General features: G+C 36.8%; 1 protein-coding gene across 1 annotated transcript in view; it reads right to left on the reverse strand.

Moving 5' to 3' along the window:
* LOC135223673 (uncharacterized) overlaps positions 1-11264 on the reverse strand; it is a 357214-nt gene extending 345950 nt beyond the window's left edge. Inside the window, exon 1 of the mRNA XM_064262343.1 lies at positions 11053-11264. The gene's annotated coding sequence lies outside the window, so the exon portion shown is untranslated. The remainder of the gene's footprint in view (positions 1-11052) is intronic.
* Between the last annotated feature and the right edge of the window lie 12225 nt (positions 11265-23489).

Genomic DNA, 23489 nt, shown 5'->3' on the forward strand with positions numbered 1-23489 from the left:
AGAAAACAAGAATGTTAGAATGATAATGAATCTTCACCCCGAGAGTAGCAATAAATCTGCCTCTTCAAGAAAGAAAGATTATGATTATCTCTGAATTGGAATTTGTCAGAGAATCCCGGTGATTGGCATCTGGTAATAAAATGAAATTGCTTTTTAATTGCAAATAGTTTTTTCCTTTAACGACCAGTTAGTCCCCCTTTAATGAACCCTATGTCGTTGTCTTCGTGGTGTGTGTGTGAGAGAGAGAGAGAGAGAGAGACAGAGAGAGAGAGAAACAGAGATGGATGTTTGCAGAATCGAAAAACGTTTATTCAAATTGCTTTGTTAAATGTGATTTTTTTCTACTGTGGTAATGTGTATATATATATATATATATATATATATATATATATATATATATATATATATATATATATATATATATATATTGTTAATACATATAAAATATATATATATATATATATATATATATATATATATATATATATTTATATGTATGAATATATATATATATATATATATATATATATATATATATATATATATATATATATTACGCGCATGATAAGGTCTGTGGTCTATTTGATGCAGAAGTGGTTGCTGAATAAATCAGGCAATGATTACCCGGTTGCCAGATGAGCGGGAATAAGAGATATTCCTTTGGGGCGTTTCGGAAACTCTGGGGTGATCTAGGTTAGTAATGCATCAGTGGTGCTGATGTTGAGGATGGCATTTCAGCCTGTGAATTCATGAACGATTTGACGTATACCTCGTTCACATAAGTTTCACTTGACGTAATGGAAGGTCCACTTCGAAAGTGATCTAGTTTACTATACTTGCTCTTTAAAGTTAGTCCAGTCTCCCTTTCCAGAGTGGCTCACTTGCCCTTCGAAGGTGGCCCATTATCCCTTTTAGGGTGGTGCACTTGCCCTTCGAAGGTGGTCCAGTTTCCGTTCCCAGGGTGGTCCACTTGCCCTTCGAATATGGTCCGGTTTCCTCTTCCAGGGCCGTTAACCTCCCCTTGGAATGTGATCCAGTTTCTCTGGGCAGGGCGATATGCTTGCCCTTTGAAGGTGGTCCAGTTTCCGTTTCCAGGGTGACACACATCACCCTACTGGGTGATTCACTTTCGGTTCCATGGGTTTCATTTGCTCCTTTGTCTTTCCAGGAATATCTGCCTTAGAGAACGGTTCACTTGCCATTTCAGGGTGGTGCTCTTCTCGTCCTAGGGCTTCATTTGCCCCGCATGGATGGTCTACTTGCTAGTAGAGGAATGCTTTTTTTTTTCTTGTCCTATATAATCCACTTGTGTTCCAGCATCATCTTGTTACCATTCCAGAGCCCCATTTGCTATGTATTGCACTGTTCATTTGCGTTCCAGTTGATGTGATTACCGTTCCAGGCCTGTCCACGTCCTATTTCTTATCTTTCCTGGACTGGTTATTTAGGATGGTCATGACATTCTCTGTAATCGAGTGGGATATAAGTAAAAATGTTCCGTTATATTAACCTACATTATACCTGGGGTTCGCAAGAAGGGTCTCCCAGGAGTAACCTCAGAAAGGACTCATGATTTGCTTATCGGTAACAACATGTAAAATGATGTTAAGGGTTAACTGTATAATACATAGCTCTCATATAAAATAAGAGCACCGATTTGTAATGAATTTGTTGTACGTAGAACCTATCTAGGATCAGTTTCACGTAAAAAATGTGCAGTCGATGGTCAGGTAACTCACAGGGGAACTTCGTGGAATCAATGCGACGAATCCCATTCCCATATTGTTAAGAAAAGTTATGCAAACAATATAAGTAGTTACATATTTGTTTATTCATTTTATGGATGGAAATAAACATCGAAATTCCGAGGGATGGCAGTTCATTAACTCACAAGAGAAATTATTGTTTTTTTATTCATTTTAAGATTTCTACAACATGTATTATAATCTGTCATTGTTCCATTGAAAGACTTTCAAATTTCATATCCAGTCTGTATAAGAAATGGTAACAGTACAAACAATCGTTAATAATTTTGAGTAAATACCGTTAGATAACGTAAAACCAACAGGAATTATGTTACAGGCATACTGGTTGTCCGATGATCATTTATATATCGTAAAATTATTAACATATAAAGATGGATTATCTACGTTTAGCAAAACCCTTAAAATACACAATGTTAACAAATGTTGAGCATTAATTAGATTGACATCTTTCTAAATTATATTTATTTTAAAATATGCCCAGTTATTTAGTTTCCTAATTGTGTGTGTTGGGAAATCCATAAATGGCGACATTTGGTAATCTCTCTCTCTCTCTCTCTCTCTCTCTCTCTCTCTCTCTCTCTCTCTCCTCTCTCTTTCTCTCTCCAACACACACAAACGTGTTTCAGATCCTGGCATTACCTAACCAAGTGGTTAGAAATAAAGGCCTTTTATTTGTTCCACTAACATCCCAGAGTTAATAGTTTGCACCAGTTTATATCTTTCAAAAAGATTTAAGAAATCGTTTTTATGTCTGAACAAAATGGTACCTTAATCTAGCCCGGGCTTGATGAAGAGACCAGACAGGGAATTAATAGCGAAGGTAGCGATGCACAATAAGCCTATGATTTCTATGTCAGAATCAGCATAAATTCGCACAGAAAGTTAACTAACGACGATGTCTCCGGTCCCTCGCAGCCTCCACGCGTCTTCATTTGTTTATTTGTTTGTTTGATGGAATTTTATGAGTGATTTCTTCAGACTGGCGAGTCTTGTAAAATATTGCTCTCGAATGAATCATTCCACTTAGAAAAAGTTCGATGTGGAATTGAAGAGTCAAATGGCCTGAGAGACAATAATATTATATTGACTAGCCAGGGAAAAAAAACTTGAAGAGAAATAGAGGGAGGACGAGCAAAAGGAAGATAGAGACACAAAAATGAAAAATGAAATCTATTCAATCATTTATTTTATTTAATGAAACCATTTGGATGATTGATGCTCTTAGCTGTGTGCTAATGCGAGTGCAGTGTGTGCATATATACGTGTTTTCTAAGGTATCCATTTTTCATTCGTCCACTTCTCTCACCGAGCATGTCCGGGACATAATTTTACCCATGAATATTCGGGTGTCCCTTGTGTTTTTCAACGACGCATTTAGAGAAAGAAAAAACTGGAACATTTGCTTTTAAGTGATTTTGAAGTCATTTTGTTCCAGGGAACGTGATAGTGCAGCCTTTGTGAATTTTAATTCGGTGGTTTTTTTCAGGATTTCATGATTGTCGACCAGAAAGAACAAAATAAGCGTAATGGTTTTTGGGGTGATACCATGCGCTTCTAATACTGATTTAAAAGACATTTGTAAATTTCACGCAGAGCGTGTGTGTGCGTCTGTGTGTGTGTTTAAGCTATTTATCCTAATAGATTTGACTAGAGAAAATATGGCATTAGTCATTACAGCGTTCTTTTTTAAACAAGTGATTAAAGATATAACCAAATGCAGAGAACTTCCATCAGCCAATGCATAAAGTTCCAACGGTAATAGATGGATGGTGGTTTTTTCTTAGAAAGTAATGAAGATGATATTTGAATATGGTAAATAGAGCGGGAGGATATAATCGAGTGTTTCGTATGACGTAATGACACGCTAAGTTCAAAAGTTTCTTAGCTCATTATGACGTAATTAATTTCCCCACCTTCTCAGAATCCGTATCTCAGTCCTGTGTTAAAATATTTCTCTTAATTTCTTTTTTCCCTTAGAATTTCCTTTCCTAATAACAGTTACTTACTCATAATAGTAATACTTATTTTACTGGGGTGCCTAGCTTGAGCGATTGAGTTTCCCTTTTTGTCTCATTTTCATTTTTTCATTTTCCTTTCCCTTATCTGGAAATTTTGGCTTTTCAAACACCTCCTAATTATTTATTGTCGTTATGGATGATAATAATGAAGAGTACATTCTGTCAGTGGTGAATGATAAGAATGAGTCATGACATCCAGGTTTGTAAGCACTATTTGATAGTTTTCTTTTCACTTGTCCGTGTCTATCAGTCCATCTGTATCTACATATATAAACAATAATCTCCAGAACGTATTCAAATGAGGCTTATCCTTGACATAGCGATGACAGAAATAAGTGTACACATAAGCGGTAACCAGTTGCATCATTACTGCCAGTCATACCGAGGACATCTACTCCATCTTCACATTCACACATCATCACATCCATCATTCCCTATCCCTCGATCGCCCCTCTTCTTCCGTTGTCGACGTAGGATGGTAACTGGGAGGGACTGATAACAGTTGGCAAACAGCAAGATCGAAAGGGTGGTGGGAGAGGCAACACAGCAGTAGGAGGAGACGCAAGTTCCTCGTGCCTACCAATTTGGTAGTCCTGAGTTCGATTGCCCCTCCGCCAACGTGGAGACAGAGAAATTCATTTCTCGATATAACATGGTTCGGATCCCACAATAAGCTGCAGGTCCCGTTGCTAGGTAACCAATTGTTTCCTAGCCACGTAAAAATGTCTAATCCTTCGGGCCAGCCCTAAGAGAGCTGGTAATCAGCTCAGTGATCTGGTTAAACTAAGGTAGTGTTCTTAATTAAGGAGGAGATGCATTATCAAGAAAAGCGTCAAGACATTTCGGACTGTGATAGTCATTGTAGCTGTAGAAAATGTATCCTTCTTTGAAGTATTAACAATAGCTGTATTATATGGAAAGAACAGTATAATAATAATAATAATAATAATAATAATAATAATAATAATAATAATAATAATAATAATAATAATAATAATAATAATAATAATAATAATAATAATAATAATGAAGAGTGATGATGATAAATTCATCCCAGAACCTAATCAATTTTCCCAGTGTCCATGAGCTGTCACTCACCCACAAAAATTCCCTGAAATCTGTCAATAACAGTTGGAATGTTTTAAGGACAGGTAGAAGGATAGACAAATAAACAAACAAACATACATACACCAAGGGATGCATAACCACCGCCGTAACCACGGATCTCTAAATCTTTTTGAATGACGGACAGAATTCAGACATATTTGCACATCCTTGCTTACCTCCACCTAATGTCATTTAGGTTAGGCGGAGATGTAAAACCTTTTAATCATTCCCAGTAACTCAAATTATGTCAAACCTTTTCATAGTTTTTCTTAGCTCGCATTAGTAATTCGTAATACGCGGCTTTCCTAAGGAACCTGCTCTCTCCTGCGGCAAATGCTCACAAATCATTTCCAAGCGAAGGCGAGAGAGAGAGAGAGAGAGAGAGAGAGAGAGAGAGAGAGAGAGCGAAAAAAAGATAATTTTGACGACGGCGGACGATTGAGTGACGACAACATTTCTTCTTATCGCGGAGTGGAAGGAATTTTCTCATTTTCTCGGAACCGCAGCAATTTTTTTTTTCATTTCTTAAGGGAACGATGACGAGAAGCAAAGAATGTTTCGGCTAAATGGAACCAGAAGCTTTTGAAACGAATTTCGGTATTTCAAGCACCGTACCCTTAGCTCTGCTGATGTTATACCTGTTTGAGAGAGAGAGAGAGGAGAGAGAGAGAGAGAGAGAGAGAGAGAAAATGTGTGGGTATATATATATATATATATATATATATATATATATATGTGTATGTGTGTGTGTGTGTGTGTGTACAGTTAATTAACTTTCTTGCAGTTAATGTCTCACACACACACACACACACACACACACACACACACACACACACACACACACACACACACATATATATATATATATATATATATATATATATATATATATATATATATATCGAGCTACAATGTCCTTTAATATCTAATTCGCTCTACCTCGGAATTAATATATTTTCATATATGCTTAACCGAAGGGGAATTTTTTCTCGATAATAGATTTACCTGTACTTGGGCGCGAACGCAGGTACATTATAAATCCAGGAACGTCAGTGGAAGCGATACCACCCAACCAACCGGTAATGTGATATGACTTATATATATATATATATATATATATATATATATATATATATATATATATATATATATATATATATATGTGTGTGTGTGTGTGTGTGTGTGTATCTATATATATATGTGTGTGTGTGGTGCATGTCTGTGTGTATTATATACAGAACTTTTTTTATATGGCATTTCGTTGCATTTATTTATTTGTTTCCTCTCCATTTATCTAATAGAACCAAACAAAAATTCGAGGAGAGAATGTTACTCTGTCATTAGGTGAAGGGAATTGTTCATTTTAAAAGCCAAGAAAACCCTCCAAGGAATTAAGTGAAAAGTGCGCATCACGAAGTCCAAATAACCCATAAAGTAAACGAGAGAACTAAAGTATATTTTGAGAATGGTTATTTTACGGTAGCAAATAAGGTAAAATCTTACGGTTTCAATAACAATGGAGAGTATCTTTATTGCAAAAGTACAGTCTTACTTTTAGCACAGAGTTCATATGTTCTGACGTAATTCTGCTACATTTTCCCATTTATTTCTTAAAAAGAAAAATCTAATATAATTTTAATAATAAGCAGCGCAGTCTCCCCCAACCACCAAAGCGGTTGTAGAAGCAAAGGTGATGTATTTCATATAATAATAATAATATTATTATTATCATTATTATTATTATTGAACCAAGAGAAAAAGGTACTAAGAAAAGAGAAATATTTGTAGTACCACTGATAAGGGCAAATAAAACACAAATCAAAGAAAGGAAGACACCCACGTATACACACACACATACATACATACATATATATATATATATATATATATATATATATATATATATATATATATATATATATATATATATATATATATATATATATATATATATATATATATATGAATAATCATCACATCGAACCGTGATTCATTTATATATCATTGAGCTACAAATTTTCCTTTAATATCTAAATTCACTCTACTTCGGAGGTTGATATATTTCATATATGTACCGAAGGGGAATTTTTTTAGTTGATAACAATTTCGCCCCCACATGGGATCGAACCACTGTCCAAGTGGACGGGGACGAAATCAGGACCCAGATGACGCTATCAAGTTAGCTGACTTGATAGCGTCACTGGGTCCTGATTTCGTCCCCCGTCCACTTGGACAGTGGTTCGATCCCATGTGGGGGCGAAATTGTTATCAACTAAAAAAAATTCCCCTTCGGTACATATATGAAAATATATCAATTCCGAAGTAGAGTGAATTTAGATATTAAAGGAAATTTGTAGCTCAATGATATATATATATATATATATATATATATATATATATATATATATATATGTGTGTGTGTGTGTGTGTGTGTGTGTGTGTGTGTGTGTATGTATGTATATATATAACACCACCATAGAAATAAGCGAGAAGGATGAGCACTAAAATAGGTGTGGTACCTTAGAGTGCTCTGATAGACTGCTTTAAATTGTTCGGCCATTCAAAATCGAATTGTCAGCAAAGGTGTATTTACAGCACACCATAAGGACATTTAAACCCGTTACAATCTTGTATTTTACTTCCCTCGGATGAAGGTACACTCTGGCGATTTTTCTTATGGATTTATTTGTTTAGTTATATTTTTATCTATTTTATCATCTTTCACTGATCCTTCCTTTTTTTCTTTTTTTTTTGCGTGTGCTCAGTTCGTTCTGCGGGCCAATTTTTACGCAAGTTTAAGAATTATTTGCTAAATCCACAAGAAATAAATAGTTATCTCAAATGGTAATAGAAATCCAAAAATGTCATCAGCCAGTCGCTCTTTACCTAAAATGGCGTAATCTGCCACTCAGTTTGAAGTGCTAGGCCTTCCAAAGGCGTGTCCGATTCCCTGGAAATGTGAATAAAAGTGGCGTCATACGAACACGTTTTCCCACCTCTTTTATAATCTTGCTGCCAAGCATTTGTATTTCTATCATATATTGTTTTCCATATTTGTATATACATTCGAAGATATGTATGTTCATGATACACACTCGAGGCTTAGATAACTTTATTTCTGTTATCCAGTCACATTTGTGAGGATTGATCATGAGAACAGACCGATCATTTAATGCATTGGCACAGTATGGTAGCAAGCTGCAGAAGGTGCTACAGGAGTGAAGGAAAGAAACATCACGTCTTTCATTCAAAAGTTGCAACCACAGACACGTCCTGACACTGAATTATAAGAGGAATTATACACTGAAAAATTTACAGTGTCCGTCATTAAGACGTTCCCCGGGTCACTTGTGACGTTTGCTGTTCTTGGGACATGTTCCTTGAACTGAACAAAAATCCAAAAATAAATCAAAATGGCAAAGGATAATAACATGAAGAAAACCCTGAAAGCACGCAAATATTTTCATCCACAAATCCTATTAGCTATCCAGATCCGCATTAAATCTTAGTTTTACCAAATACGCAACCTTCAACCAAGTTCATAAACACTGAAATTTCTTTAGATCAGTTTCGAACCCTTAGACAGTGTTTAGGCAGAAGTTTGTTATTTTGTCTTTCGTTTCAAAAGCTTTTTGTAAGAATACTTTGCAGTGGAAAAATTTTCTCTATAACTTGTACTACACATTTACAGTAGAATCGTTCATTTTTATAAGAACAATAAATAAACAGGAAACGCGAGAATAAAAAAGAATAAAAGAATAAATCAACTGACGACCTAATGACCTTGTCGATCGGTTATACCTCGAAGAAAGAAAACTAATAATATTCCTTTTCTAGAAACTGGAGTCATGGCACAGAGAAAACTCAACCTCCAAGGTCTGTCCATTCAAACCAACAAAGAAGTAAACAGGAAGAATTGTAGAGGGTATATTGTAGCTAACACCAAAATACTGCAATGTGAAAAAACTATCTTTGATCCTTATCAAGAATCTGATCCATCTCAAAAGCTATCTCATAATCGAAGTGGCTCTATTTAACCCAGGCCAACCCCGTACAAAACTTCATTGAAATATATATTCCTCTTAAGGTATCTTCTGGGCACAAACAAGCCGAACGGGTAAATAAGCTACTCGAATTTCAGAAAGGCTAATTCCAGCCTCGCCATTTTTATAACATTAATAAGCCACTCTTTTGTTGGAGGGGTTACTGCAATTTTATGTGGATCTAAATAACTAATAATTAAGATAAATCAACGAACAATTAGCTGTATTAACCAATAAAATCCACGTGAGGATATGGTCTTCTGAAAGATTTCTTTAAATGAAATGAAAAAAAAAAAATACTAATCCAAATCCATCCCTTATTTGATTTAAAAAGTTACACTGATCGACAATTATTACAAACTAATTTAATGGTAATGATGACGTTAATCTGATGTAAAAAGTGTTTAAATCGGAAGTCCTAGAGGGAAGCAGGAGACGAAGACAAAGAAAGTGCTGGAAAGATGAAACGAAAGTGGCATTTCAAAGAAAGGTCGTACGTAGTATGTGTGTGTGTGTGTGTGTGCATATCGGTGCGCTGCCGATGAGCCTTCTTTGCAGGTGTATGAAGAGAGTATTGTTGACGAAAGTTCTCATTGCAGGTATCCATGATTTCCATTTTATGAGAGTTGCCTATGTGAAAGACTGTGACCAAGAGGTGTGTGTGTTTGTGTGTGTTTGGGTGTTTATTTTGGTGTATTTCCTTTGATTGAAAAAACTAAACAAGTCCTTAATCAGACTACTTCCAAAACTAAAGTCGCCTCATTTTGGCCAGTCCTCGGTTCAAGACGTCAAAAAAAAAAAATTAACCCACTTACCTTCATTTGCACTTTACTATTAGTCAAGGTGTAGATCATTTGGGTAGGTCAGGTATATGCTGTAGGAACAATGGTGTATATATACTTACATACATATATATATATATATATATATATATATATATATATATATATATATATATATATATATATATAACGCGCGTGTGTGTGTACAACGATAGAGCACTGTGCTGGCGTTTGCTAGGTCTGTGATTCGATCCCAGTCAACTATACTCCTGTTGACCCAGTTGTGAAAAGGTACCAACCTAACCTGGTGTCCTGGTGTTAAGAAAAGACCAGAGGGTCAGCACCGTAAGGAATTGCTTATAACCGGAAGGCTCCATCCTTCTTCACGCCATTAAAAAGGATATAATTGGGTTATAAATGAATACCCCCATTAAAAAAGCAATAGAACTGCAGTAACCATCTTATACACAAACACACAACACACATATATATATATATATATATATATATATATATAATATATATATATATATATATATCGTGTGTGAGTGCATGTGTGTAGGTCTGTTTGCACGGATGTATGTGTGAACGTATGGTTGCCTATAAGACTGGGTATTAAACTGTGGATAGTGACGAAGATCTAGTGTAAGATCGAAAAGCTAATTCTGACTCATTTTTAAAGCCTGGTTCGCAAATCTGAATGAAGTTCATGGTCAGCCTTGAAGAACTGCAATGGTAAACACGCTTTCGTGAAACTGCATATATATATTATATGATATATATATATATATACTATATAATATAATGACTATATAACACATATAATTAATACATATAATATATATCTATATATATATATATATATAATATATATATATATATATATATAATCTGTGTGTGTGTATGGAAATTGTTTCATTCTCCCTTTGTGTTTTGTTTCTTATTGGAATGTTGTTATAGAAAGATCTATACCAAGGATATGAAATTTTATCCAGAGTTAATTAAGTATTGACTTTAAACCCCCTTTGAATTTTGCAGCAATATGCGATAATAACCGCAAAACTAAATTCACTTCTACGCTTTTGTTGAGTAAGATACGAGACAGATGATTGATCATATGTACCGCTACCTCGATCAGCCACTTGCATTTTCCAAAATGTGTGTGTGTGTTTATCTTTGTATGTATAAGTCTTATTCATTCATTTGCGTTCAAATGTGCTCATGAAAACATTTATAAGCACCCACATTTAAAGCTCAAAACGAACCGCATTCACACGTAGTATCTATCTCGCAATTCGGTAAAACTTTTAAAGTATTAATAACTTCCACAACTTACAATTCTACGATAACATCGGCATCCTGAGGATCACTCGCGAGTATTTCTCAACCCCCGAAAATATAGTATTCCTCCGAGGAAACTTCAGCTAACTTCTTTTAACAACGAAGTGATCAACTTAGTTCAAGCGGCACCACATAGTACGTATCATGTGCGAGTCAGTGCCGGGAGAGCGAGCGACGCGCACTACCAGCTAACATAGCTGCTAGCCAAACACTGACTGTGGTGGTGTTGGTCATACGTTAATTTTCCTCGGGGCACCCCCCACCCCTTCCCCCTTCCCCCCTCGCCACTCTCTCTCTCTCTCTCTCTCTCTCTCTCTCTCTCTCTCTCTGTGTTAGTATGTGTATGTGTTAAGGAGAGATGTAATGAGAGGAATTAGTGGAATGAGAGGGGAGCAGTAAGATTTGTTAGATGAGATGTAAATTGAGAGAATGCTCAAGTGCGTAGAGGAAGAAAGACTAATGGCGGGCAGAACACCCACACAGACACTGAGAAAGTTAAAGAGATAGATGTAGGTAGATGGAGATGGAGAGATTTCAGCTGAAAAAATTAATTTTACTTAGCGCTTTTCATGAGAGAGAGAGAGAGAGAGATTGTACAGATTATTCCCCTACCACTTGAACAGAAAAAGGGGGTGCGGTCTTTGATGATCGAATGCCTGATTTCTGGTGAGATGTCAATATCAGAATGTCTGATTTCCTCCAAACCTGATTTTTCTTTCAGCCCCTCTCGTAAAGAACAATTAGCAGAATTTATTTTAATGATTATGAACGCCTGAGAAGGAGAGAAAAAAGACAGGCAATGAGAAAAAGCGGAAGAGTTGTGTCATGTAAAGCCATTACATTACAACCAGGCACATTCGTCATTCTTAAGAGCGAATTTGGATTACAGTGCACTATATCGGAAATGAGGGTCTCCAAGCTCAGAGCGTTTCTGGGGCAAGCTTTATCTATCGGTCTCGAATAAAATATGTGTTCCCGATAACGTCGTACTTCTCTCTCTCTCTCTCTCTCTCTCTCTCTCTCTCTCTCTCTCTCTCTCTCTCAGAAAAAGGAAAGTACATTGAGCCAAAAAATTGAATCAATTGTAAAATCTCTCGTCTAAAGTTCATCTCACTCCCCAGAATGGTTTATCACAGCCGAGATGTTTATGAATATCTCTCTCTCTCTCTCTCTCTCTCTCTCTCTCTCTCTCACACACACACACACACACACACACACATTCATTTTGAACTAGTGTTCACAAATATTCTTGATATTCAAATGACATTCTTAAAAGAATACTCTTTTCCTTTTATGCATTGAATGTATTCTGTAATGCTGTCATTTATCCCAAACTGTCTTCCAGAAATTACTATTTTAAATATGTACCACTCTAAAAAAATTTAGATAATTTATAAAGATATATAGATATAGATATATATATATTATTATCTATATATATATATAATATATATTATATATCTATATATATATATATATATAGATATATATATATATATATATATGTGTGTGTGTGTGTGTGTGTATGTGTAGCATCTACTTGTCACTTTTTTACCAGATACATATGCAGTTGTAATAGCCACAATGCCCTCTTAACTTTTTGAATTCTTTGCTCTTTTTTGGATACGTATGTGTGTGTGTGTTTGTGTGTGAGTGTGTGTGTGTAAAATCTTACGAGGAACAGCTACTTCCATCAAAATGTAAATTGAACTTGCTTTATGAGGCCAAACATCCAATCAGAAATGTGCCAGACAATTATAAATGAAGAACAAACTGTAATTCCACGACGATGATGTATGCTAATTAGGTACAATCCCTGTTACACTCTTAACTTGTTAGAATTAATTTGCAATCAGGGGAGGCTCCAATGTACCAAATTCATTAGCTGTGTTGGAATAACATTACTCATATAAGATGTCGTATTTGCATCTTCCCTCTTTCCTCCGTCGAGCTTCAAGATTTAGGTAACTTGCTTTATTATTTTTATCGGGAAAAGGATCTTTTTGGTTTAGTTCATCTGTCTTTTTAGTAGAAATACGCGAATACAACCAAAATAGTTTTTTGATCGACTTTACGTTAGAGCCTCAATATGTTGCAGAAAAATAAATCAGAATTCGTGGTGGGTCTAAGTATGGAATCAAATCCAGAACTATTTGATCACTTTTTTAGTTTTTGTCACTAATTTGCATTTCCGGAAAACGGTAGCTTCCTGCTGCTTGGGAAAGAAAACGTCCTGGTTGGAGTATATTTGAGCAAAAGTTCTACTTGCGTCATTTCTACCCTTGAAAGAAAATGCTAATGAAGCTTAGTATTCAGATAACAATACTAATGCCATACTTTATTTTTCCTACTGCCAACAATGTTGGAAGAATAGTATGTATTCATCCGTTCGTGTGTGTGTGTGTGTGTTTTGGTGAGTAATTTTGCAAAATATATCAGAAAGTTTATGGTGGATTGTAATTAATTATTCTGAGGAGCAGATCCAAAAATACTTTTGTTTTTATATTTTAAAACGAATCCAGGCGCAGATTCAATTCAGATTTCTTTTTGGAGAATGGGGTTAGACTTCGTCTTTGCAATATCATGTGCGAGCTTTACTGCCGTTCATAATATGTTATTGTATAACGGGTAGAGAACTCTTATTTTCTACAGAATAATCTTTCATGAATTTGAGTAATTTTGTTTATCATTTATTCCGTAAGACCTTGTGTGTTTCATATTCTTCAGAAACGTACATGTTGTTGCCATTATTATTATTATTATTATTATTATTATTATTATTATTATTATTATTCTTATTATTATTATTATTATTATTATTATATTATTATTTTCTTTTTTTAGCGTAGATTCACCGCAAATGGTCATTACCTTTCCTAGAAATATTTCATAGAATAGGCTGAAAAAAGAGGCAAAGAAATTAACAAATAAATAAAGATAGACAACAAACAAAGACGATATGCTTATACAGACAGACATAAAACGGAATGGAATGTACTTGACTCTTCAAAGTATACTTAGAAATATGCTTGATATTAATCTCTTTGCCATTATTGTCAACTCTGCTAAATATGCTTTTATTTATTATGAAGTGATTGATCGACCACGACAGTCCCGACACCATCTGTCTCTGTCTATTTCTTGTCTCCTCTTGAAAAGGAGGGCGGAAGATTCTGGAAACATAGAAGAAAGCGGAGAACTTTAGTTTTAGAGTTAGCAACATGGATTCGTAACTCATTAACATGATGTATTGACTGCCGTTGATGTATGATGTAAGTCAATCAGTCAACTCTCACCTATATTGTTTACTTTTTTAGTTCCGCCTTTTATAATAAGACTGATTATATATCTATGTTCCGAGTTTTGCAGATAAAAAAAAAAGGAATTTTATTCGCCGGGATCTTTGCTCATTGACCAGAATTTTTCTCCGGTAAGAAACTTGAGCTTTTTCGTTCATCGAGTTACCATTATAATCACATTTTATTCTTTTTATTTGTGCATTGAAATATATAATTCTTTATTAACACTTATTGTTAGATTTATTGATCAAAATATGTTACACTTTACTGTGTCAAATATATTTATTCTAAATTAAGCGAGAAGTTAGCTGTAAAACTTAGATTATGTATTTCTTTTGGGTATCTCCAGCCTTCTTTTTTATGATGTTAAATGATCTATTCTTTTGTATATCTGATTCATTGTCAAAATGTTCAACCCTTTACATCAACAGATTAATATAGAAACCACGAACTAAATAATAGATTATTTACTTATTTATCGATTTTTTTTCTGATACTCATAATCTTATCCAGCAAATCGCTATCATCATAAATCTATTTTACATCCTCATTTTGGTATATACCAATCTATGGGTGTAAATATAGCATAAGACCTGGTAGCCATTGATCTCTCTATCGTACCGGAGCTCACTCTCATTGATGGAATATTAGTGGACCGTGAAAATACCTTCGGGAGAAGATCGCTAGACGTAATCCTCCTAAATGGTGTCATTCCGTCAAATTAATTCAATCTGTCCGCGATAGGTTGATGTCTGGAATATTCTTTCCATTCATTTCTTGAACTTCTTTTCCAGAATATATCTATGACATTTTATGCCAGTTTTATGTTGTACAGTTTCAACTTTATTTCTAATTTTCAGATGAAATCTGGAACTTCGTGCAAAATGCTGCGTTGAATTAAACACTGACATTATTTTATTATGAATTGATTTATGACATACATTCTCCATCATCATCTTATTTTTCAATCATTGCTGTTACTAATTTGTACTTTTATTTTTCCTCGCCATCCAGTGTTGCACAAATCGTTTTATTGTTATAAGGAAAATGTCAATCTTTTCTATATATAAATACATTAAGGAGGCCCAGATGTTGTGGTACTATGACTTGCGGTGCAGTAAACATTATAGTTTAGTGTCGTAAGGGAAACGAAGGTTAATCGATTTCCTTCCGAAGATTCCCATTCCAGAATAAATAGTGAACCCTGCCCAAGATTGGCATAAACTCAGTGCAATAATTTATTATTATTTTTGTTGTAATAATGATTAGAATTATTATTAGTATTAATGGCGCAGAAATCCACAGTGGTGTCAATGCAAATATACATTAGAAATATATGTACAAACGAGGGCTTTCGAGAACCTGCTCGATTCTCCTTCCCTGAGAAGGAAAGTCGAGCAGGTTCTCGGAAGCTCTCGCTTGTAGATATATTTCTACTATATATTTATTGTAGATTTCTTCGCCATTTAAGTAACTCATGCTATTAGGAGATTTTAATGGATAATAATAATAATAATAATAATAATAATAATAATAATTATTATTATTATTATTATTATTATTATTATTATTATTATTTATTATTTTCATCGTCTGCAACCTATACTCTTGTCAGTCATTCCATCCGTCACACGTTTGGTTACTCGAAATTAATCTAGCGTTGACTGGGTTTTGATAATGTTAAGATGTCCTTTGCTTAATGGGATCTTGAATGATCATATTAAGCATACAAGTCGGTCCAGGTCCGACATTTATTTTGAGGAGAACCTGGGAATATTGTTGCAAAAAGTGGATTTTTAAAGCAGCCTTTACTATAACAGACTGTTAAATGGTTTTGATGATATTTTGCACTCGAAGCTCCAAATTTCGTATTATTATTATTATTATTATTATTATTATTATTATTATTATTATTATGTGGATAAAAACAGCGCATTTCATACAGCAGAAATTCTTCATTTTCCATTGCAGTTGGTTACTGAAACCTGGGATTGTAAACCCGTAGATTTCCGTAATTTTTATTGTTTTGGTGATATTTATTTCTACTAACATCTATATCTGGTATTTTTAGTACTTTTTCCGTCTTCATGGCCATCTTCTGGACGTTGAGATGGATCTGGAGACACAGGGCACGCGTGGCGTATTTATAGTGGTCTCGGAAAGGGTCGATTTTTCATTGGCGGCCTGAGGCGATTCTCATCGAGCGGAGTTTTCTTTCGCTCAACGATGGTTGCGGGTCTTCTCGTATGTGAGCATTATGCTACATCTGGGGACGTGTGTTCGAATTGCTTCCCGCAGATGGATGTTCGTGATTGGTTTGCTCATCAGGGGACCTGTTTGGAGTTGCCCTTCGAGCCGCCGTCGGGAGGAGGAAGGTTTCTTGTGTGGTGTTGGGGTTAGGTTTCTTTCTTCCGATGTGTAGGGCTTCCAGGAGGCGTGGGCAAAGCGTAGGCGGCGATGGTGCGTCGTTGGGTCTATTATCTCGATGTTGGGGATAATATTATTCCTTTTTATTCTCAGGTTATGGGCAGTTCTGGCGTGATTAAAGATACCACCCTCTTAGGCGTGGTAGGAACTCCTCTTGCAGAAGCGCATAGTTGTCATACCGATGTAGGAGCCGAGGTGTTCTCGGACGGGGCATTTGTATCAGTAAACCACGTTGGTTTTCATCAAGGGATCTTGCTTGGGGCGGCTGTGGTATAACTCATCGCCAGACTGTTGTTTTTTTTCTCTCTCTCTCTCTCTCTCACAATTTTCTCCTCAGGATCGGATGGGTTGACGTTGCCTTCGATGATGGTCCTGAGGGCACGTTCGTCTTCTTTATACCTTTTATGGAATTGTCCTGTGTAGAAAAGTTTGATGTCATCACAGGTGTCGGAGGGAGGTTCTTGCAGATACCATCTATCCATGACTCCCCTAAAGCACTTGTCTATATCCCGATTTGTGTGTCCTCTGTTGATGAGGATATGGGCAACACGTGCCAGCTCTCTGCGGGTGTCCGCCCAAGAAAAGCATTTCCAGAGAGCTCTTCTGACGAAGACGTTGATGGTAGATTGCTAGGATCTCTCATGGCTCTTACTCTCTCCTTTCGGACACATCCCTAGGTTTGTAGGTTTTGTGTATACCTTCGTGATGAAGCATTCCTCTCGTTGTCCGACGAGGACGTCAAGGAAGGGGAGGCGACGATCGCGGCTGTATTTTATCGTGACGTTGAGACACCGGTGGGTTGTGGATGCACCCCTCAGGCTCTATTTCCTCGCTCGTTCCAGCACTGACGAAGGTGTCATCGATATACCGTACGTACATTTGCGGTTTTCTTGTATTGCTGAAGACCCTCTGTTCGATGGTATATACCTACTATGTAAATGTTGGGAAAGAGGACTCTAAGAGGAGAACCCATCGTCATGCCATCAGTTTGGGTGTACATTATGGCCTATGTGGGCCTCCTTGGTACATATTTCCAGGAGGGCGTGCTCGGGGATGTTTAGTGATTCAGTGGTAGGGTCCTGTAAACAGTCCAAAATCATTAGGATTGTTTCGTTGACAAGTACATTCGTGAAAAGGGGCTCCGCGCCCATCGAGGCAGTGATTCTTCCGGAGGGTGTCACTCTAAGGGCTTCCAGAGACGTTGCCGAGGACTTCAAGCTGTGATCACCAAGGACCTATGGAGTGAGACTGATGTTGAGTCTCTTGGCCAACTGGTAATTTGAGGCTTGGATCTAGCTATAGTAGATTCACATCAACCGTGCATTTGATGTCTAGGCCAGTCCCTTACAACGCTCCTGATTTTTATTGATAAGCCAATCACAGGGCTGGAAACTCTCAGTCCCTCTCGAGAGTCCGCATAAGCAGAATGTATGTTCCACCTCTCGTGAGGGATACTTTTGAAAGACGTATCCCTCAGGAGAGATGGAACATAGGTCCTACCCATGTGAACTCTCGAGAGAGACTGAAAGTTTCCAGCCCTGTGAATGGCTTATCAACAGCCAATCAGGAGCGTCGTTAGGGACTGGCCTAGACATCAAATGCACGGTTGATGTGAATCTACTATGACAATGGGGCGCAGAGGGTTGTCTCGCTTGCGCGTCTTCCCGTTCCCGTATATGTAGCCAAGATCATAGTCGCCCACAATCGATAGTTAGCGGAGGGCGTTAGAGGCAAATAGTCGTGTTGGTCTAATGCTTGATGTCGTCAACTGGGTTCTTGGAAATCCGTGAAAACTTGGTGCCGTTCGCCAGGATCTCTTCCAGCTTCCGATGGCATTCTTTGGTGTTGATGGGTGCATACTATGCTGACGGTCTCGTCAGCCCTGTGGATGGTAATGTCCTCGCATTCTCTCAGTTACTTAGCCGCTTCCCTCACGCGCCAGTCGACGACGTTGCTCAGGTATTATTTTTTTTTTTTTTTTTTTTTTTGCTCTATCACAGTCCTCTAATTCGACTGGGTGGTATTTATAGTGTGGGGTTCCGGGTTGCATCCTGCCTCCTTAGGAGTCCATCACTTTTCTTACTATGTGCGCCGTTTCTAGATCACACTCTTTCTGCATGAGTCCTGGAGCTACTTCAGCCTCTAGTTTTTCCAGATTCCTTTTCAGGGATCTTGGGATCGTGCCAAGTGTTCCTATGATTATGGGTACAATTTCCACTGGCATATCCCATATCCTTCTTATTTCTATTTTCAGGTCTTGATACTTATCCATTTTTTCCCTTTTTTCTTTCTCTTTTCACTCTGGTGTCCCATGGTATTGCGACATCAATGAGTGATACTTTCTTCTTGATTTTGTCAGTCAACGTCACGTCTGGTCTATTCGCACGTATCACCCTATCTGTTCTGATACCATAGTCCCAGAGGATCTTTGCCTGATCGTTTTCTATCACTCCTTCAGGTTGGTGATTGTACCACTTATTACTGCAAGGTAGCTGGTGTTTCTTGCACAGGCTCCAGTGGAGGGCTTTTGCTACTGAATCATGCCTCTTTTTGTACTGGTTCTGTGCAAGTGCCGGACATTCGCTTGCTATGTGGTTTATGGTTTCATTTTTCATATTGCACTTCCTACATATGGGAGAGATGTTATTTCCATCTATCAATCTTTGGACATAGCTGGTTCTTAGGGCCTGATTTTGTGCTGCTGTTATCATTCCTTCAGTTTCCTTCTTGAGCTCTCCCCTCATTAGCCATTGCCACGTGTCATCGCTGGCTAGTTCTTTAGTCTGTCTCATGTATTGTCCGTGCATTGGTTTGTTATGCCATTCCTCTGTTCTGCTTGTCTTTCTCCTGTCTCTGTATATTTCTGGGTCTTCGTCTACTTTTATCAGTCCTTCTTCCCATGCACTCTTGAGCCACTCATCTTCACTGGTTTTCATATATTGGCCCAGTGCTCTGTTCTCGATGTTGACGCAGCTTCTATGCTTAATAGTCCCCTCCCTCCTTCCTTTTGTGTTATGTATAGTATGTCCATATTTGCTCTTGGGTGTAGTGCTTTGTGTATTGTCATATGTTTCCTCGTTTTCTGGTCTATGCTGCGAAGTTCTGCCTTCGTCCATTCCACTATTCCTGCACTGTATCTGATCACTGGCACTGCCCATGTGTTTATGGCTTTTATCATATTTCTGGCGTTGAGTTTTGACTTGAGTATCGCCTTGAGTCTCTGCATATATTCTTTCCTGATTGTGTCCTTCATCTCTTGATGTTTTATATCCCCTCTTTCCATTATTCCCAGGTATTTGCATCCCGTCTCATCTATGTGTTTGATGTTGATCCCATCTGGTAGCTTTATCCCTTCAGTCCTTGTTACTTTGCCCTTTTGTATGTTGACTAAGGCACATTTTTTTATTCCGAACTCCATCCTGATGTCCCCAGATACAATCCTTACAGTCTGGATTAGGGTATCTATTTCCTTGATGCTCTTACCATACAGCTTGATGTCGTCCATGAACATCCGATGGTTATTCTGTTGCCTCTTTTCTTGAGTTGGTACCCAGCATCCATCTTCTGCAGTACTTTTGTCATGGGATCATGGCTACTATGAAGAGTAGTGGGAACAGTGAGTCGCCCTGGAAGATCCCTCTCCTGATATTAACCTCTGCTAGTCTTATTCCAGAGCTTGTAAGTATTGTATTCCAGTTGCGCATTGTATTTTTGAGGAAGCTGATGGTGTTTTCCTCTGCCCCATATATTTTCAGGCATTCTATGAGCCATGTGTGTGGTACCATGTCGAAGGCTTTCTTATAGTCTATCTATGCCATGCTTAGGTTGGTTTCCCTTCTCTTTAACAATTTTTTTGTTTTTTCAGTCGTTAACCATTTTGTTCTAACAGGATCTGGTCTTTTGTGGCCCCTACACTTCCATCTGCAGCTTTCTGTTGGCAGGGGATGGTGGTTTGTATCCTCTAAGGGTAGTTGTACTAGCTTTTCGCTGATGATACCTGTTAGTAACTTCCACATTATTGATAGGTAGGTGATAGGCCTGTAGTTACTGGCTATATTTCCCTTACTCTTGTCTTTCTGGACTAAGGATGTTCTTCCTGTGGTCATCCATTTGGGCGCATGGTGATTTGTGATACAATGCTGGAGTTGTTCAGCTATTCTTGGGTGTAGGGCCTTGAAGTTTTTGAGCCAATATCCATGGACTTCATTGGGACCTTGGGCTTTCCAGTTGGGCATTTTCTTTAGTTGGTGTCTGACTGTGTCTGTCGTGATGTCAGTGAATCTTTGTTTTATTCTCCCTGTTTCTTCAGGCTTGACTTCCTAGAGCCACGTTGCATGTTTGTTGTGTGATACCGGATTGCTCCAAATGTTTTCCCAGAGTCTCTTACTTGGTTCGGCTTCAGGAATTTCTTGGTGGTTGTCTTAGTTGGCTGTATAGTCTTTTCTGGTTGGTTCCAAGTAGTTTGTTCTGTTGGTATCCCTTATTCCTGTTCATGTACCGTTGGATCTTATGTGCTTTGGCCTTAAGCCTCTGTTTTACATCTTCTATTGTGTTGTTTAGTCCCCTCTCCTGTACTTTGTATTTCTCGTTCAGTTCCTCCCTTGTTTTCTTGCTTCTTAGTCTTTTTTCTGCCATCTCTTTCAGTTTATTCAAGTCAGATCCCATCACCATGATTTGCTTTTCCAGGCACCTTTTCCAAGGCGGTTGCAGTTTTGGTTTCTGTTGGGTTGGTTGTGCTGGTGGTGTTGGTGTTCGTATCCCCATCAGTTATGCTACTAATCTTGCTCCTGCATATGTCAAGTTATTTGTTTCTGTGATATTGGTGGTGTGTATTAGTCTCATTATTTCATCGACCTCACTTGTTTTCTCCCTTAATTTCTTGGTGTTGTAGGCTTTCATGGAGGGGATCATTGTTCTCTCTGTATCCTCTCTCCATCGGGTTGCTTCTGATGTAGCATCTCCATATTTCCTTATTTTCTTCTCTTGTCCATTTCTTCCTCTGGTTTGCTTCTGTAACTCCGGTCTCTGGTTGCTGATTACTGTCGTTGTGGTGGTCAGTTGCTGGATGACGACCTCCAAGTACCTGACCGTCTTCCCCTTCAATTGGGCTGAATACCTGGCTGCCGGAGGAAGCTCCTCTGTTGCCAGAGGTTCCATTTACGTCGTTGTCGTTTATTCCTTCATTTCTTTCCATCATCGCTGAGTTTTGCTATTTAACCCATAGCTGGACTCTACCCCATCAGGAATAAGTACTCATTTACAGCTGAGTAGACTGAGGAAATTATGGTAAAGATCCTTTCCCAAGGAATTAACGCCGAAGAGAGCGGTCACCCATCCAACGACTGACCAGCCCCAATGTTGCTTAACCAGTCAATTGACGGCCTAACCCACTCTGCCACGGCGCCACATATTATTATTATTATCATTATTATTATTATTATTTATTATTATTATTATTATTATTATAATTATTATTATTATTATTATTATTATTATTATTATTATTATTATTATTATTGGTAAAGTAAATCCACAGCAGTATGCGTGTTTGGTTTTATTATTTAAAATATTTACTACAGCAGAAATTTTTTGATGACCTGCTCGGTCCTCCTTGTCAATCTCAGAGATTGACAAGGAGGACCGTGCAGGTCATCGAAAGTTTTCCACTGTATGTATTTTAATTAACAAAGCCAAACACGCATGCTACTGGGGATGTACTTTCCCATTTTATTGACTCATGTGATTATGAGTTTTCTTCGTATTATTATTATTATTATTATTATTATTATTATTATTATTATTATTATTATTATTATTATTATTATCATTTGGGTATTATTATTATTATTATTATTATTTGGGTCACGGGATCAATTAATATAGTATTGCATGATTTCTTTACTATTTCATAATTTGCATAGTTTTCTAATTACTAAGTGTGTGTTCAATTTTTTCACAGCTCATAGAAATAATCGCTGTCAATAGCTGGTGCTACATTGATTTAGTTCAGGGTTTTCTCTAGCCTACTTTAAGGATGAAGAATGTGTCTAGATGACTTTTGAATATATGTATTCAAGAAAATTAATTGCTATTTTATTTACTGTTAAATTTCTTTTAGTATCACCTAGCCACATTCACAGAAGAATTAATGCTAATGTTACCAATGAAATTGTATCGATACAAAAAAAATTGCTGGCTAAAAAAAAATTAATGTCATTGTTATTGAAATAGTTTTCAAACAATCCTATGTTCACGAAACCTTCCATTTGCCATGTTTGTAACTCTTCGTACATAGAGAAAAGTATTCTGCTCCATATATATATATATATCTATATATATAGTATATATATATATATATATATTATATATATATATAATATATATATATATATATATAAATAGATATATATCTATATATATAATATAGAATATATATATATATATATATATATCTATTATATATATATATATATATCTAGATATATATATATATATATATATATATATATATATATATATATATATATATATATATATCTATATATATATATATAAACTCCGTCTCTGTAACGATCGGCGATTCTGGAGAACGTTATACCATTCTTGCCACGTGAATTAGAAAGAGGAAATTAAATATATATGAAAAGGAATATATACCGGGTGTTTCGAAACTGGGGTCTCCCCCTCCACAGAACCAATGGAAAGT

This window comes from Macrobrachium nipponense, chromosome 10, assembly GCF_015104395.2.
Source record: "Macrobrachium nipponense isolate FS-2020 chromosome 10, ASM1510439v2, whole genome shotgun sequence".
Classification (NCBI taxonomy): domain Eukaryota; kingdom Metazoa; phylum Arthropoda; class Malacostraca; order Decapoda; family Palaemonidae; genus Macrobrachium; species Macrobrachium nipponense.